Raw genomic sequence first — 18218 nt, 5'->3', positions numbered from 1 at the left:
CTTTGGGAAACAACAAAAGGCTAAATTCAGTGAGATAAAATTTGATTACATGTATAGAAGTGATTTGGATAATCTATATTTTCTACTATCACTTTCAGCTACTACTGTGGTATCTCCTCACATAACACATGGTTTGAGAGTAGATAGTTCAGGGCTGCTCATCATCAAGCAGCTCATTGATGCCATTGAGACCCTAGGCTCCTTCTTATTCCACCATCTTTAATATGTGACTTTTATTTTCCTGGTTTCAAGGCAGACATTGCACTTCTGAACACCATACTCAAATGTAACATTTCTTTCCTGGAAAGGCAGCCTGTTCCAGTGACTTCTTAAACTTCATTGGTCATAACCTGCTCATGGCCAACCCAAGCTGTTTGAGAGGCTGTGAAATCAAGGACAGTACTTTACAATCACTAAAGAACAGGAAAAGGGGGATAGAAAGGATGTTGAGTGAGCCAAGCTATATAGTATCTGCTCACTAAAAAATTATATTAATTATTTGAGCTTCAGGCTAAAAGATAGGCAATCTCATTGTCCTTTTCTTTTTGCCAACCTATGCTTCAGAAAATACATGCTGATCATAGCAAGTTGGCCACAGTGACTCTCATTTCCCTCTGTATTTTTTCAGGGTCCAATGTTAACGATACAACCAGGTAGTAGAGACTATTTTGGCCTATTTAGCATTCATTTATCCACTTTTTTGTATCTTAGAAACTCAATTAGATATATCCTTAATTCCATGTAGCCATAGGTCTCAAGGGAAAGTGAACTCACCCCAATTTTAGGAAGGGATTCTTTCAAGAGTAATCTTGTCTATGATTGGTCCTGGAATAAGCATATGTTCCCATTTTGACCTGAATGGGAATTCTTTCAGTGAGAAAAGGAAAATTCCTTGCCCCTATGACATAGCCATAGGAATGTCCCCTGGATAGTACTGGATGTAGATATGATGCTGAGGACCGCTGCAGTCATCCTGCTACACAGAGGATAAAGCCACACTTGGAATTATGAGCAGAGAGATAGAAAGCACTGGGGCCCTTGATGACATTGCTGAATCCCTCTGCCCTGAAGCCCACTCCACCACTGAACTTCCTTCCAGTCAAGTAAGATCTTTTGTTCTTTATTTTTTTAGTCAGTTCGAATCAATTTCTGTTACTTGTAGCCAAAAATACCTTAATTCTTATGAATCATCTGAAATTGTTGTCCTCTAAAAGTTCTGAGAAGTTTGCATTTATGCCATTACTGTTATTTTGCTGCTTGTAACTCAAATTAAATGGGATTTCCCATAGAGACATCAATGTAGAAATACACTATATGCATCAGCACATTTAGAGCCAACTTGCTACCAAGAATGTGCTAAGAAAATGCATTATATCTCAAACTCCTTCCAGTTAAGGGTTTTTCCAATCCAGGGAAATAAGCCACAGGTACAGTGCAGATCAACTGGGAAGTATTTCTACAAAATCGGTAAGTGAGTGTAACTTCACCAGCCACATTATACAGGGACAACCAAGAAATATGTACTGTGAGATGCATTGTAATCTATGAGGCCAACAGGCTGGTACTACCAAAGCAGGCTAAGGGATCCCTGAAACTGAAGTGAATGTTAGGCTAATTGTGCAGGAAATAGAAGAAGACTCCATTCAAGCCAAAAGATATTGTGCAAAAAGCAAAGAGGAAGAAATGGAAAATGTGTCCTATGCTCCCACTGTTCCCAAACTCTAGTTGAGATGGCATGTAGAAATTGAAATACCTGATTGGGGCTTTAATGTTCTCAAATGTGCCATAGAGAGAGAGAGAAAGACAGAGAGAGAATAAATGACTATAATAAAACCCCTCACACTAAGTTCTTGGTAACAAGACAGAAGGATAAATGATATTATCATACAGAGTACTGCAGAACTTCATTTACAAAATGATATTGGATTACTTCCTAAGACACCTGCTTAATGTTAAATACAACAAAAACCATGGGGTAGAAGCAAATGTCAGAAAAAGGAGGAAAAAAGAGACACATTAAAAGCCCTTTTTAAAAAATAGTATATGAACATGCATCATTGATAGTTGGAATACACATGAATTGTTAAAATGCTAGAAAATAATGGCTCATAAAAATAAAAGCCCCAAACAAATTAATTTTTAAAAAGATATTCTTCTTATGGTTTTACAAGTTGCCTACTATTTTATGTCAGAGTAATGGATTTGGTTAGTAGATGGCATGGTATAATTTAAAAAGGTGTTAGAAGGTATTCACTTAAAATATAAGATACGGTGCTCACTGTGATTAATTTTAGGGACCTTTTCTAAGAGACTTAGGGTAAGAGACACTGTTGTTCTAAGCCTCAGTCTGAATTTTCACACTATTTTGATTACTTACAAAGAAAAAGGTGTGAAGCATATATACAAATAACCAGGAAATGCTAATGTTAATTTTCTTTACTGTTGGAACTTTGTTAGATTATGCAATGTTTTTTATTGAGTCACCAACAATAGGAAACATATGTTTCCCACACATTTAGTAGGAGACAAATGTTAAGAAGGTCTAATCATAACAGGGACACACAGGGCTATGAGTCTAGACAAATTTAAATACATGAAAAAGCTCATCTCTTTCTTATCCAAACGCCTGTCAGGTTTCAAGGTTAAAGCCATATTTATATTTTCATTTTTTTCTCCTCATAATTGGTAAGGTTATATCTATGAATATTATACCACCTAATTTCAAAAATTTCAAATAGGTTAAAAGGCAATTTATCATCAGCTTTAAAATGGGATGTTAACAGCTTTACAGTTAAATTAGGCTATGAAAAATGGGTAAAGGTTGTCTATGGAAAAAAAAGCTTTTTATGACAAAGATAATTGAACTCACAGAGAGGAAGGTATAACCTGAAATGATTTAGAAAATTCATCATGAAAGTGTGTCATTATATTAATTTAGAGAGAAAATCACTTTTTTATTTACCCATCTCTAATGAATTCATCTCTTCATTCAGACAGGCCAGGGACCAGTGAAACGTTAATGATGAACATGTCAAAAGTTGGAATATAACCTTGTCACATTCACCATAAGACTCTCAGCAGCTTGGAACAATTTTCTTGACCTGCTTGAAATCCTCTATGAGAGGATTCTTTAAAAAGCCATCTTATTGAAAGATAAAAGGAATTATTTGGGAAAATTCCTTTGAGTCATTTTCTAAAATATTTTTTATGAGAGAAGTGAATACATATTCATGGTAGAGAATACGGACTATGAATAAAAGCATAAAACAGAAAATAAAAATTACCTGCAATTCCACTTTCCTAAGGTAACTAACAATTGTAAATATTTTGGTTTGTCTTCTTTGTCTTTGAATGTTTATAAAATTGTTACCATAGGGTGAACAATTAGTTGTGTATTATTTTGCTTACTCAACATTCCATCATGAAGCTCTCCCCAGGCAGCATATTGAGAACCAGAAGAAAATATAAACAGCAACTTTTAACAAATTACTGGGATATTTGAATCATTAAAGACTGAGTATAAAGTATGTTTAACAAGCTATGAAAAAAAAGGAAGGGGTGAGTATATGAATAAGAGGCAAGAGACTATGGAAAATGACAAAGCAGATTTGGAAATGAAAATACTATAACTTTCAGAAATAAAAATATCACTGAATATAAAAATGATTGAATAATGGAATGTTTAGGTTAATGGCTGATTACAAACATCTAAAGAAATAATTGGTGATTTGAAAGTTAGATTTGAAGATATATTCTACAATGCAGAAGAAAAACAAAAACATGGAAAATATAAAATAGGGCTGGAGATATGGAGAATAAAGTAAGAAGATATGTCTTATTCTAAGCAGAGTTCCATAAGAGAAAAAGAATGAAGGAATGGGACTGACATATATCTGAAGTGATAACATGTGAGAATTTTCATAACAGATGAAAGATACCAATTTCAAGATTGATGAACACTAATGACTCTCAGAAAGGATAAATAAAAAGAAATCCTCTGAAGGGTATGTATAATGAAATTATATGAAATTAAATACAAAGAGAAAACTTTTAAAATAGAGAAGAGATAGCACCTTCAAGAGTACTTACATCAAACCTTACAAACAAATTATCAGAGTCAGCAAAGGAAGTCAAAAGCCTGTGGAATAATATTTCATTGTGCTGAAAAGAAATTAGAACTACATGTACCTTTCATGAATGAAAAATACAAACATTTTAGACAACAGACAGACTGAATTTGGTAGCAGTTAACCCTCACTAAAGGAAAGTATAAAGAATTAATCTTCAGGCACTAATAAAATGATTACAGAGAGATGCAGGAAGGTATGATGTGAAAAAAAGTGTTAAATACTTGAGTATATTCAATCAACAGATTCAATAATTATTTATGAGTAATGACTATGTGGTAGGCCTTGTTTTAAGTACTTGAAGTATAGCAAAGAATAACCACCACAACAAAAATTCCTGCTTTCATGGAACTTCTAGTCTAGTGCCTACCTAAACAAATATTGGCTGTATAAAGCAATAACAATGCACCTTTCATGAATTTATAAAAGTCTAAGATACTGAGCAGCAATAAGAAAAGTTGAGAAAAGCAGCAGAAATAAAGTCTTCCAAAGTTTTTACTTTTTTTTTTTCTGATGGAGAATAAAAATATAGCTAAAAGTAAACTTCCCTAAATTAAGTGTATATGCAAATTTTCTAGGATATAATGGAAAGAACAGAGATAAAGTATAAAACTTCTAAACTCAGTCAGTATGAAAGAAGGAAAAAAGTCAGAGAAAATGACACATAAAAAATGTCAGGTAAATAGAAAGCACAAAATATGGTAGAGATGATTCCAAATACCAATTAAAAATGTTTGCTGTAGGCTTATCATATATGGCCTTTACTATGTTGAGATAGGTTCCTTCTATGCCCATTTTTTGAAGAGTTTTAATCATAACTGGGCGCTGAATTTTGTCAAAGGCTTTTTCTGTACCTATTGAGATTATCATATGGTTTTTATCTTTCAATTTGTTAATATGGTATATCACATTAATTGATTTGCCTATACTGAAGAATCCTTGCATTCCTGGAATAAACCCAACTTGATCATGGTGTGTGAGCTTTTTGATGTGTTGCTGAATTCTGTTTGCTAAAACTTTGTTGAGGATTTTTGAATCTATGTTCATCAGCGATATTGGCCTGTAGTTTTCTTTTTTTTGTGTTGCCTTTGTCTGGTTTTTGGTATCAGGGTGATGGTGGCCTTGTAGAATGAGTTTGGAAGTGTTCCTTCCTTTGCAATTTTTTGAAAGAGTTTAGAAGGAGAAGGCATTAGCTCTTCTCTAAATGTTTGATAGAATTCTCCTGTGAAGCCATCTGGTCCTGGACTTTTGTTTTTTGGGAGATTTTTGATCACAGCTTCAGTTTCAGTACTTGTAATTGGGTTGTTCATAATTTCTATTTCTTCTGGTTTAGTCTTGGAAGATTGAACTTTTCTAAGAATCTGTTCATTTCTTCCAGTAAATACCAATTAAAAATGAACTAAAAATTCTAGTTAACAAGGATTTTCAGACAGGAACAGAAAGATCAAATCCAACTAAATGTCTTCATAAATGGCACATCTAAATTAAAAGTGCACTAAATAGTATATAAAATATTCATATATAGCAAATATAAATAAAATGAAGCTGGCCTGCCAACATTAATAATACATGAAATAGATTTTAAAGAAAAGGTATTGTTAGATATAAAGAAGGCCACCATATAATAGTAAGAATTTCACCTTATCAGAAAGACAGATCTAGAATACATACTGAGACTATAAAATTATGCATCTCAAAATACATTGTCAAAATATATAATGTTTTAAAACTTGACAGATTGTGAAGACAAATACACAAATAGGCCAGGTGAGTAAATGTTTTCAAAATTCCTCCTACCAATTGATAGATACAGCAGGCAAAAACAAAAAAGAAAAATTAGCACAATATATAAAATTTGAGAAATGCAACCAACTAGCTTGAGCTAATGTATCCAACAATTTCAGAACATAAAAGCTTTTCAAACACACATGGAGCATTACTGAAAATAATATGATGAGCCTTATTGCAACTCTATAAATTTTAAAAGATTAGAAATCATTAAATAAATTTACCCTAATACAATGTTGCTTTTATCTGCAAGGTAAAATTATACGTGAGATCATATTTTAAAAAAAAATCCTAATCCAAAAAAAAGGGACAGTTCACTTATTGGAAAAAAGTAAATTATCATGCTGCATACTATTAAGGCATTTTAAATTTTCATTGAATGATCATGGCATAATTACTCTATTGCTTGTGATTTGGGTAATTTAAACTTTTTGCTACTATAAATACCACTGGGACAAAGCTCCTATTATGTAAGTCTTTGTAAGAGTCTAATTACTTTCTTAATGGTATATTCCTAGTATTTGAAATGTTAGATCATGTTGTAAACCTTTCGACCTAAAATTCCCTGTAGGTGTTGCACAAAAGTTTTACTAATCTTACTCTGAGCAGCAGGATATGAAGGTGTCTATTTTACAAATCTTTTGATAATACTATCAGGAAAAAATTATAATCTTATCATTTTGATTAGCATATCTTTGATTACCAAATTATTCATGATGTTGAAAACAGTCCATAAATTTCTTGACCATTTTATTTATTCTTATCATTTTTTAACCTGTTCAATCATGTGCTTTGCTGCTTTTCTTTTTTTAAAAAATTTAATTGGAGGCTAATTACTTTACAATATTGTGGTGGTTTTTGCCATACATTGACATGAATCAGCCACGCCACTTTTTTTGTGGCATCTTTGTCTGGTTTTGGTATTAGGGTGATGGTGGCCTCATAGAATGAGTTTGGAAGTTTACTTCCTCTGCACTTTTCTGGAAGAGTTTGAGTAGGATAGGTGTTAGCTCTTCTCTACATTTTTGGTAGAATCAGCTGTGAAGCCGTCTGGTCCTGGGCTTTTGTTTGTTGGAAGATTTCTGATTACAGTTTCGATTTCTGTGCTTGTAATGGGTCTGTTAAGATTTTCTATTTCTTCCTGGTTCAGTTTTGGAAAGTTATACTTTTCTAAGAATTTGTCCATTTCTTCCAAGTTGTCCATTTTATTGGCATATAGTTGCTGACAGTAGTCTTTTATGATCCCTTGTATTTCTGTGTTGTCTGTTGTGATGTCTCCATTTTCATTTTTAATTTTGTTGATTTGCTTCTTCTCCCTTTTTTTCTTGAGGAATCTGGCTAATGGTTTGTCTATTTTATTTATCTTCTCAAAGAACCAGCTTTTAGCTTTGTTGATTTTGGCTATGGTCTCATTTGTCTATTTTGCATTTATTTCTGCCTTAACTTTTATGATTTCTTGCCTTCTACTAACCCTGGGGGTGCTTCATTTCTTCTTTTTCTAGTTGCTTTAGGTGTAGAGTTAGGTTATTTATTTGATTTCTCTCCTGTTTCTTTTTTTTTATTTTTATTTTTTTTTTCTTCTTTATTTCATTTATCATACATGTGTTCCCCATCCCGAACCCTCCTCCCTCCTCCCTCCCCATACCATCCCTCTGGGCCGTCCCAGTGCACCAGCCCCAAGCATCCAGCATCGTGCATCGAACCTGGACTGGCAATATGTAGTTTCTTTAGGTAGTCTTGTATTGCTATGAACCTTCCCCTTAGCACTGCTTTTACTGAATCCCATAGGTTTTGGGTTGTTTTGTTTTAATTTTCATTCATTTCTATGCATATTTTGATTTATTTTCTGATTTCTTCTGTGATTTGTTGGTTATTCAGAAGTGTGTTGTTTGGCTTCCATATGTTTGTATTTTTAATAGTTTTTTCCTGTAGTTGACATCTAATCTCACTGCATTGTGGCCAGAAAAGATGCTTGAGATGATTTCAATTTTTTTTGAATTTACCAAGGCTAGATTTATGGCCCAGGATGTGATCTATCCTGGAGAAGGTTCCATGTGCACTTGAGAAACAGGTGAAATTCATTGTTTTAGGATGAAATGTCCTATAGATATCAATTAAGTCTAACTGGTCCATTGTATCATTTAAAGTTTGTGTTTCCTTGCTAATTTTCTTTTTAGTTGATCTGTCCATAGGTGTAAGTGGGGTATTAAAGTCTCCCACTATTTCTGTGTTACTGTTAATTTCCCCTTTCATACTTGTTAGCATTTGCCTTACATATTACAGTACTCCTATGTTGGGTGCATATATAATTGTTATACCTTCTTCTTGATCCTTTAATCATTATGTAGTGTCCTTCTTTGTCTTTTTTCACAGCCATTATTTCAAAGTCTATTTTATCTGATATGAGTATTGCTACTCCTGCTTTCTTTTGGTCTCCGTTTGCATGAAATATCTTTTTCAAGCTCTTCACTTTCAGTCTGTATATGTCCCTTGTTTTGAGGTGGGCCTCTTGTAGACAGCATATATAGGGGTCTTATTTTTGTATCCATTCAGCCAGTCTTTGTCTTTTGGTTGGGGCATTCAACCCATTTACATTTAAGGTAATTATTGATAAGTATGATCCCGTTTGCATTTACTTTGTTGTTTTGGGTTTGACTTTATAAACCGTTTCTGTGTTTCCTGTCTAGAGAAGATCCTTTAGCATTTGTTGAACAGCTGGTTTGGTGGTGCTGAATTCTCTCAGCTTTTGCTTGTCTGTAAAGCTTTTGATTTCTCCTTCATATTTGAATGAGATCCTTGCTGGGTACAGTAATCTGGGTTATAGGTGTTTCTCTCTCATAAAAATATGGAACAGTTCATTAATTTGCATGTCATCCTTGCAGGCCATGCTAATCTCTGTATCATTCCAATTTTAGTATATGTGCTGCTGAAGCGACCACAGCTTTGCTGCTTTTAAAAAGTGGATTTACAGAACAATTTTTGTATTAGAAATTCAATCTCTTCATGCCTGTTGAATATACTTAACCTAGTTAGTTAGTCATTAAGTTTTTTATCTTTTGATTTTGTTCTTTTTAATGTAGTCAGAATCTTTTCTCTTGTGAGGACCATCTCTCTTCTTTTTTAATAAAAAAAGAAAATCATGGAAAATTGTTATCTATCTTGAGATTCATTAACCAGTAACTTTTCCACATGTCTTATGGTTTCATTTTTCATATAAGCTCCCTAAATTATTACATAAAAATACACACATATATGTATGACTATATATATGTGTGTCTGTGTATATATGAATACTTATATTTTTAATTTATTTAATTCAGGGTCATTTGTCCTATCCATTGACTTGTCTGCTCATCTTAAGATAAGTTAGACCCATATTTTTCCCCCATCTTTATTGTGACATAATTGATAAATAAAAATTGTATGTACATCATGTGTACAACACTATTCTTTAAGGTTTTTTTTTTTTTTAATGTGGACCATTTTTAAATCCTTTATTGTATTTGTTATAATATTGTTTCTGTTTTATGTTTTAGTTTTTTGACTATGAGGCATGTGGGATCTTAGCTCCCAGACCAGGGATCGAACCTGCCTCCCCTGCATTGGAAGGCAAAGTCTTAGCCATTGGACCTCCAGGAACGTTCCCATGATGTTTTAATAAACATATATACTGTGAAATGATTACCACTATCAAGCTAATTAACATAAATCACCTTGCAAAGTTACCTTTTTTTTTTTTTTTTGAGCTAGATGTGAGAGTTGGACTATAAAGAAAGCTGAGTGCCAAAGAACTGATGCTTTTGAAGTGTTGGAGAAGATTCTTGAGAGTCCCCTGGACTGTGAGGAGATCCAACCAGTCCATCCTAAAGGAGACCAGTCCTGGGTGTTCATTGGAAGGACTGATGTTGAAGCTGAAACTCCAATACCTTGGCCACCTGATGCAAAGAGCTGACTCATTTGAAAAGACCTTGATGCTGGGAAATAAAGGCGGGAGGAGAAGGGGATGACAGAGGATGAGATGGTTGGATGGCATCACCGACTCAGTGGACATGGGTTTGGGTGGACTCTGGTAGTTGGTGATGGACAGGGAGGCCTGGCGTGCTGTGGTTCATGGGGTCACAAAGAGTTGGACACGACTGAGCAACTGAACTGAACACTTAAGATACACTATCTTAGCAAATTTCAAGTACACAATAGAATATTATTAACTATAGTCATCATGATGTATATAATACTTCTCCAGGATTTATTCATATTGTTCGTGGGGTTCTCAAGGCAAGAATCCTGAAGTGGCTTGCCATTCCCTTCTCCAGTGGACCACATTTTGTCAGACAAGAAGAAGAAGGGGATAACAGAGGATGAGATGGTTGGATGGCATCACCGACTCAATGGACGTGAGTCTGAGTAAGCTCTGGGAGATAGTGAAGGACAGGGAAGCCTGGTGTGCTTCAGTATATGGGGTCGCAAAATGTCAGACACGACTGAACGACCTGAACAACAAGATTTATTGATCCTGCATAATTGAAATTTTGTAGTCTTTGACCCAGAGAAGGCAATGGCACCCCACTCCAGTACTCTTGCCTGGAAAATCCCATGGACGGAGGAGCCTGGTAGGCTGCAGTCCATGGGGTCGTGAAGAGTCGGACACGACTGACAGACTTCACTTTCATGCACTGGAGAAGGAAATGGCAACCCACTCCAGTGTTCTTGCTTGGAGAATCCCAGGGACGGCGGTGCCTGGTGGGCTGCCGACTACAGGGTCACACAGAGTCGGACACAACTTAAGTGACTTAGCAGCAGCAGCAGCAGTCTTTGACCAATACCTCCTCATTTTCCCCACCCCCCAGCTCTGGAAACCACCATTCTACTATTTGCTTCTGTGAATCTGACTTTTTTAGATTCCACATAATGAAATCATGCAGTAAGTTCATACAGTATTTGTCTTTCTTTGGATTATTTCACTTAGCATGGTGTTCTCCAGGTTCATCCATCTGTTGCAGTTAGCAGGATTTCTTTATTACACCTGAATAATAATCCAGTGTGTATGTGTATAATTTTCTTTATCCACTCATCTCACCGATGGACACTTAGGTTGTTGTCATATCTTGGTTATTATGACTAATGCTGCAATGGACACGGGAGTGCACATATCTATTCAGTGTATGATTAATCATCTCGAGTATTGTCTAATTTCACTTCTCTGTTTCGCTCCATTGGTTTTTCAGGAGTGTGTTGTTTACTTTCCACATAATTGTGAATTTCCCATCTTTCCTCCTGTTATTAACTTCTAGTTTCATACGACTGTGGTCAGAAAAGATAACTTTTTGTGAGTTATAGTTCAGGTTTTCGTACCCAGCACCGTTTTCTGTAGCAGTTACTATTCATGAGTTTCCGCTCTGGTGAGCCATGACTCTTGTATTTCCTTGTCTGTGTCTTTATTTTTTATTCATCTCTCTTGTGGACCCATGAAGAGCTGTTGGTTTTTCAGTCTGTTCAGCTTTTTAGTTGCTGTGAGGATGGAGAAGCATCCTCCAAGTTCCTTATGTGTGGAATCAGAAACTGGAAGTCTGTCTTAGATTGTTGACAATATAATGTGTCTCAGTGTCTCACTGAAGTTGTCTTGAGTTCAGCCTACTAGAGGTTCTCTGAACATCATGGATCTGAATGTTCATTTCCTTCTCCAGATTTTGGAAGATGTTCCTCATTGTTTCTTTAAATGAGCTCTCTGATCCTTTCTCATTCTCTGTTCCTTCTTGTGCTCCCTTAATGCATATACTGGTTATCCTGATGATGGTCGATAAATCATGTCGGTTTTTTTCATTCTTTTTCACTCTTTTTTACCAACTGGATAATTTCAAATGGCTTGTCTTTGGGGTCACTGAGTTTTCTTCTGCATCTTCAAGTCTGTTTCAGTGTCTTGGGACCTAATACCAGGGGTGCCCATAGGCCTGACTTCTGCCTAGCCCATTGGGTGGGTCCCTGGAGGGGCAAGTATGCCTCTGATTATGGAAGAGCAGCATTGAAGTTAGGTCATAAGACTGCTTCAGGAACTGCGGCCATGTTCCTGGACTACATCACTACCATTATCGTGTCTTTGTAATTATTTGTTGCAAATATACTGACCACTTTTTGATTTTATGGTTTCTTCATTTAAATCATATGTGTTTATGAGGTTAGATATATATTTTCTGCCCCCTACAACTCATTCATTCTCTTATATATTTTTATTTTACTTTGTATTCTGGAGACATTGCTTCATTGACTGATATAATTTGTTCAGCTTTCTCTGTCATTTCATATTATAATACCTTTAAATGCAGCTTTTAGATTCCTCATTGCATTTGATTTTCCTCTCATGCCTTTCTTGTTTTAACAAGTTCTTTTGCACCTCTGCCCTTCATCATTAAATTTTCTCCCTAGAGTTCCCAGTTTTTTAAATTAATAGTGATCATGTATTCTTACTTCTTTTTGAGGACACCAAGATATCTTCTAAATTTTTCACCTCTTTTAGTGGGAACATACTGTCCGAAAAATGTTGCTACTTTGAACCTTCAGGAAAATCTTTCCTTTCTCTTATAATATAGAACAATTTTAATAGATACTATTTAGAAAAAGTTAGGTACAGACCCTTTTTCCGATGAAAAACGATTTACTCAGTCCTGGCATATGCACAAAGTAAGTGGAGTATTTTTGGTACTAATGCTGGACAGTTCCCTAAATGGAAACATTTACACAAGCACATCACATTGCCCACCAGCACATGTTTATGTGTAGCTATTGTAATGGGATGTTTGGGGAAGCTATATCAGTCCCAACTCATCTGCTACAATGTGACCCTGGGAATTCTTCATTGATAAAATGTTTACTGCTGTTCCCTTTGTCAAGGTGGAATGATGACTGACATATTGCACAAATGGAAGTGCATATTTCACCATGTACCATTGCAATGAATGCTAAATAACTTTAATACGTTCCCAAATCCTTCACTAAGTAATGTTTTGTCATTGAGAGATGACATTATACAAAAAGTAGAAATACTGAAAACTCATCTACAAATAAAAGATTTGTAATTTAACTAATCAGTTTTCTGCAATGGTTAAGGAAAATAACTAATTGCCAGAGTCTTTACTACTAAATTAGTGGGACCTACAAAAGTTTTTAGTTTATTTTTTACATCACAATTAATGTTCAGATGTTCAGTGTTATAAAATGATTCAAGCAGCCATAATATACAGTTGACCTGTGAACAAGGCAGGGGTTAGGGGTGAAGGGTGACCCTTCACAGAGTCAATAATTCACATAAAACTTTACAGTGGATTCTACATGTCCATGGTTCTTCATCCATAGATTCAACCAACCACAGACCATGTAGCACTGTCATACATATTTATTGAAAAAAATCTGTGTGTAAGTGGATCTGTGCAGTTCAAACCTGTGCTGTGTAAAGGTCAACTGTACATCTGTTTTTTTTTAAAGGAGGGAAACACAATTAATACTGAAGTTTGGTCAGGCTCCTTGGTGAGGCTACCATTGATGAAGCCAGCTCAAATTGAGCTTGAGCCTGCTTTTCTCTGAATTCCTTGTATATTTAGTTATGAAATATTAATACATAAGATATTATTCTGCATTTACATGCTTGTAACTCTTCTTTGCCCACATACCCCCCCAAAAGAAGGAAAATTAAAAACCTCGAGAATATGGATCATGCCTCTAATATTTACATTTAATGTGCTTCCTCATTGAGTCAAAGGTGGATTTCACAAATATTTGATTATTGGCTTCTACTTTTGCATTAAAATGTGCAATTATACAAATAAAAGCAGTACAGGGGAAAATATTATGTAAGTTGTGATAGAAAAAGAGTGGAATTAAGGGTCTGGTTTTATTACTTTCTCATATGGTATGAAGTGATAAAATCTGCTTCAAAATGAAAGATTCCCATAAATCAATTCATTTATGGTATGCATTTGTATTAAAACTAAAACAAAGCACATTAAAGTTGGAATTAAAATATTTTGATTCAAGGCCCAGCTTTCCCATTTAACAAAAGTGACTCTCCAAAATATCACATTCTTTATTTATCCTCTTGTCTTTATTCATCAGACCTTGACATTTAGAATATTACTTGTGGCCGACTTGATTGAAAACACAAACACAGATCTGGACACTTATATCATGCATTGGTACTTTCTGGTCAGACAGATAACAAAGAATGCACTTATCCTATTTTTAATATTATCATCAAAATAAAATATGATATACCTAATATATAAATATATACTATTTTTCTGCAGGTATTTCCTAACTCCCTGAGAATATACTCACGTCCTCAGTTTAATACATGGTGCTGTAGAGCAATTCTATTTAAAATGTGGCCACAGACCAGAGCTAGTCTACAAATTGTTTTTATTGTTCTTCCATAAAAGAAGTATATAAAGTGAGGGTAAGCATTTAACAACTTTTATAGCAATCTGATAACATCTTCTGAATGAAACAATAAAAATCCTTGGCTACTTTTGTATGGCTTTGTTTTCTTAAAAAAATTACCATTTCTAGTTATTGATTTTTATGATTTTTTTACTGAAGTATTGGTCCTTAAGGAACTGGAAATGAAAGCAAAACAAAACAAAAAACCCTGGTACTTAACCTCAGGTAGTTTCAGAATCATTGGTGTGTTTTATTGCTGTTAATGTTATTATAATTTTAAAAGCTAAATTAATTTTTTCTTTCTCATATAAACCAATCTAGGATATTACCAAGCTTGCTTTTTTAAGTCTCAGTTCCTCTATCACAATTTTTCTCTGATGAGTCTACTAGAAGCTAGTTATTAAACATTTCTATGCCTATTTTCTTTCAGTGATTCTTACACTGAGCAAGTTATTCAAATAAATGGGATAGTAACTTGTCCATGGCTTCCATTAAATCAAACACAGACAAACATATCTGTACACACAGAAACATGCACATTCTTGGGATATTCATTCATAAAATTTCCAAGAACAATTCCAAAATCATATAAGTGTTTAACATTAAGATGTATTGGAAGTCATTAAATTCCTTTTTAGATAGCAGAATTATATTTCCCTTAACTATGAATAATGAATATTTTTAAAAACATTTCCTTGATTCATTGTAATTCCAAACATAAAATGTTATGATATAAAACCTTTTAAAAGACATAAAATTGAACATTTATTTTAAAACAACAACTAGGGAATCCTTTTATCTCTCTTCAAAACCATCACACATCACCACCACCATCCCACTTTTAAAACAGTTACTCACTGAACTATCTTTGATCAATCTTAGCTAAAGACTCTATCCTTTCTGGTCAACATCACATTCTCAACAGTTAAAACATTTCATAAACTGAATACTGCACTTAGTAACATTTTACAAAGCTGATAAAACCAAGAAGGATTATTCAAAAGAACCTCACATTGACACACTGTTGTTTCTAAATGTCAGGGACTTTGAGCTCAGATCATAAAATGAAGCTCATGCTTAGAGACAACATTGCCTTCTGAGATAAATCTCTTTTTAAGTCTCATGGTTGTGGGAGGTATAGTCTCAACCCTAGTAAATGACCTCCAAAAGTAGCAGCCATTTTAAGGTCATGTGTACATTCCTGTAAGCAGATGGCATGGAAGGGCTTAACAGGTGTCCAGCCATAGCTTTACACTTCTGCTGGTTCCGCCCTAAAAAACATGTCCTCCAAACACCTGTCTCAAAAACACATGCGATGTATTAAGGGAAGATTTTCAGACCACAATCATGTCAATATTTCCAATCCTACCTTCTTTTGCAATAATCTCAGTACCTTTTCAATACATACAGTCTAGTGGGAAAAGAGATATGCTATTCTGAGTTAAATAATCATAAAAAGATTAGAAAATACTTGGAAATATTTGCCTTGCTTGAATCTAGAAATGAAGCTGTTTGTGTGTGCTTCTGAAAGTTTTAAACTAACATTCAAAGATTACTTTTTTCTGAAGAATCTTTCTTAAATTAAATTTTAATGAAAGGTCAGTATCTTGTGAAATTTACACATTGCAAATATTTTGAAATAAAATGATATTACTGAGTTTGGGAGAGAGTTCATCACTGCTTTTATGTATGTGTGAGAGAGAGAGTGTGTGTGTGTGTGTGTGTGTGTGTATTTGGAGTATCAATCACCCATAATAAGGAAAGCAGTAGAGACTATTAAAGATGGGTAAACTTTTTGGAGGTAGCCATATTGCAATTTAAGGTGAATAATTAAATCATGAGAAACAGGGAGAGCCAGTGTATATGTTCAGTGGCTGGTTCTAGACTGAGTGTAAGGAGGTTATGATGGGGAATAGGAGTTCTGTATTAGTGTAGGTAACTTCTAGTTCAGGGAGTGGTTGAGAGAACATTGCTTTTTTGACTGTACCGTGAAGCATCTGACTCAGAGGGAGGACATGACTTAGTAATGTTCAGCATGACCATACAGTGGAGTGCTGGATTGGGTCAGGAGGCACAAACTACTGTTCAAGTACACAGTCAGTATTTATGGAGTCTCTCCTTGCTTCACATTCAGTTCAGTTCAGTGCAGTCGCTCAGTCGTGTCCAACTCTTTGTGACGCCATGAATCACAGCACACCAGGCCTCCCTGTCCATCACCAACTCCCGGAGTTCACTCAGACTCACTTCCATCGAGTCAGTGATGCCATCCAGGTGCTTTTAGTAATAATTCGTTGAGTGCCCCCTTTATGTACAACACTCTTTCTGGGTGCTAGCGCCGTGAGGACACTGGCTAAAAGATGTGGCCTTCAAAACCCTTATGACCTAGTTACAGAGCTGAGATGTCCAACAGCTCCAGGCAACCAACTCTGATAGGAAATGGTGCGTGCAATGCACTCAGGGCTCTTCTTCTAGAGGGTCAAGTGTTTTAAGAAATAGTCCATATGCGGCATAATATTTCCTTATCTAAGATTCTATTTAAGAATTCTTACAATTATTCTATTACATTCCAGAAAGCAATGCTTTTAAAAAAATATTTCTAACAATCAGGCCTATCCTACACTGCTCAGTAGAACTCAGTGATGATGGAAGTGTTCCATATTTTCTCCAATACAGTAACCACTAGTCACATATGGCAATTGAACACTGGGAATGTACCTAGTGTGACTGAGGAACTAAATTTGTAATATTTCCTTTAAACTATTTTAACTCTAAATTCAACTACTCACACTTTCTAAATATATTATGCTCCAAAACTAATTACAAAATTAGAAAAGTGAACCACTTGTAGCACACTGCTTGTTGCATGTAGCACATTTTTTATACTCTGTTTAGTAATTGGCCTAATTGGTTCTGGAAACCATAATATGGCATTCTAATGAACTAAGAAGACCTAACATAAGGTCTTAACACACAACAGTGGTATCAGTTTTTATACGTAAAGAGAATACTACTAGGAAGAAAATTTTATAGGAGAAGTTTTAAAAGAGCTATTGATCAAATATAATTTCAGCAGAGCCCTTAAGGAGATTCAATTCAGGAAAATTATAATGAAACAGCTGGTTTTGTGTTTTATAAAATATCCATAAAATGAGAGAAACAAGTAGCTCAGTTTCATTAGTATTGACTTTTAATTTTTCAACTAAATAATTCAATTTTAAATTAAGCAGCTAAAATATAGTTATGTATATCAAAAGGGAAAGTTTCAGTATTATACAAAATAAGGGTTTTTTTTAAATGAGAATGAACACATTTTCTCCCGTCATTCAAATGTTTTCTTACTTCTAACAACAACTAAAAAACCCAATGTATAAACTGAACTGGAAGAACCTCTATTTAAATATTTTTGAAACAAACATAAGGAATTGAAATGAAAATGAGTCTCAAGGCATACAACAATTTTACCAAACAAGCAGTTCTGTGGCCTTCTAAAGTGAAATCTCTTTTTAATCATTCTGTGTTTAATTAAGAATAACCATATTCTAAAGAAGCCTGCCTCTCCCAGCCAACTTCTCTTCTTCAAAAGAAATGCCACAAAGCATCCTAGTAATTCTCCATTTGATCAATCAAGTTGTGAAACTTCCTTTGTGTGGAGCATTGTCATTCTTAGTGCAGTTAAATTAGGTTTTATGGTTTAAAATTGCCCTATTAACTTTGTGCTTCCTGCGTTTTCATTAACTCAAAACATATTTGATATCATGATACGCTCCCTGAAATGAAACTTCCCTTCTGGAATAAGTCATTCTATTACAGCGGATGCTTACTACGGAACTTGGTTTTGAACATTACATTGCTTTAATATGCTTCCCTATGAATTGA

The 18218-nt window shown here is 34.7% G+C and overlaps 1 protein-coding gene and 1 pseudogene across 3 annotated transcripts in view; both read right to left on the bottom strand.

Moving 5' to 3' along the window:
* IL1RAPL1 (interleukin 1 receptor accessory protein like 1) overlaps positions 1-18218 on the bottom strand; it is a 1454732-nt gene that overhangs the window by 174849 nt on the left and 1261665 nt on the right. The window lies entirely within an intron of this gene.
* On the bottom strand, positions 8755-8854 carry LOC147340012 (U6 spliceosomal RNA; annotated as a pseudogene).

Source organism: Bos grunniens, chromosome X (assembly GCF_055505025.1).
Source record: "Bos grunniens cultivar Pamir isolate PY7600 chromosome X, Bosgru_T2T1.0, whole genome shotgun sequence".
Lineage (NCBI taxonomy): Eukaryota > Metazoa > Chordata > Mammalia > Artiodactyla > Bovidae > Bos > Bos grunniens.
Note: the sequence above shows the minus strand (reverse complement) of the source record. Positions and strands in the feature narration are given on the sequence as shown.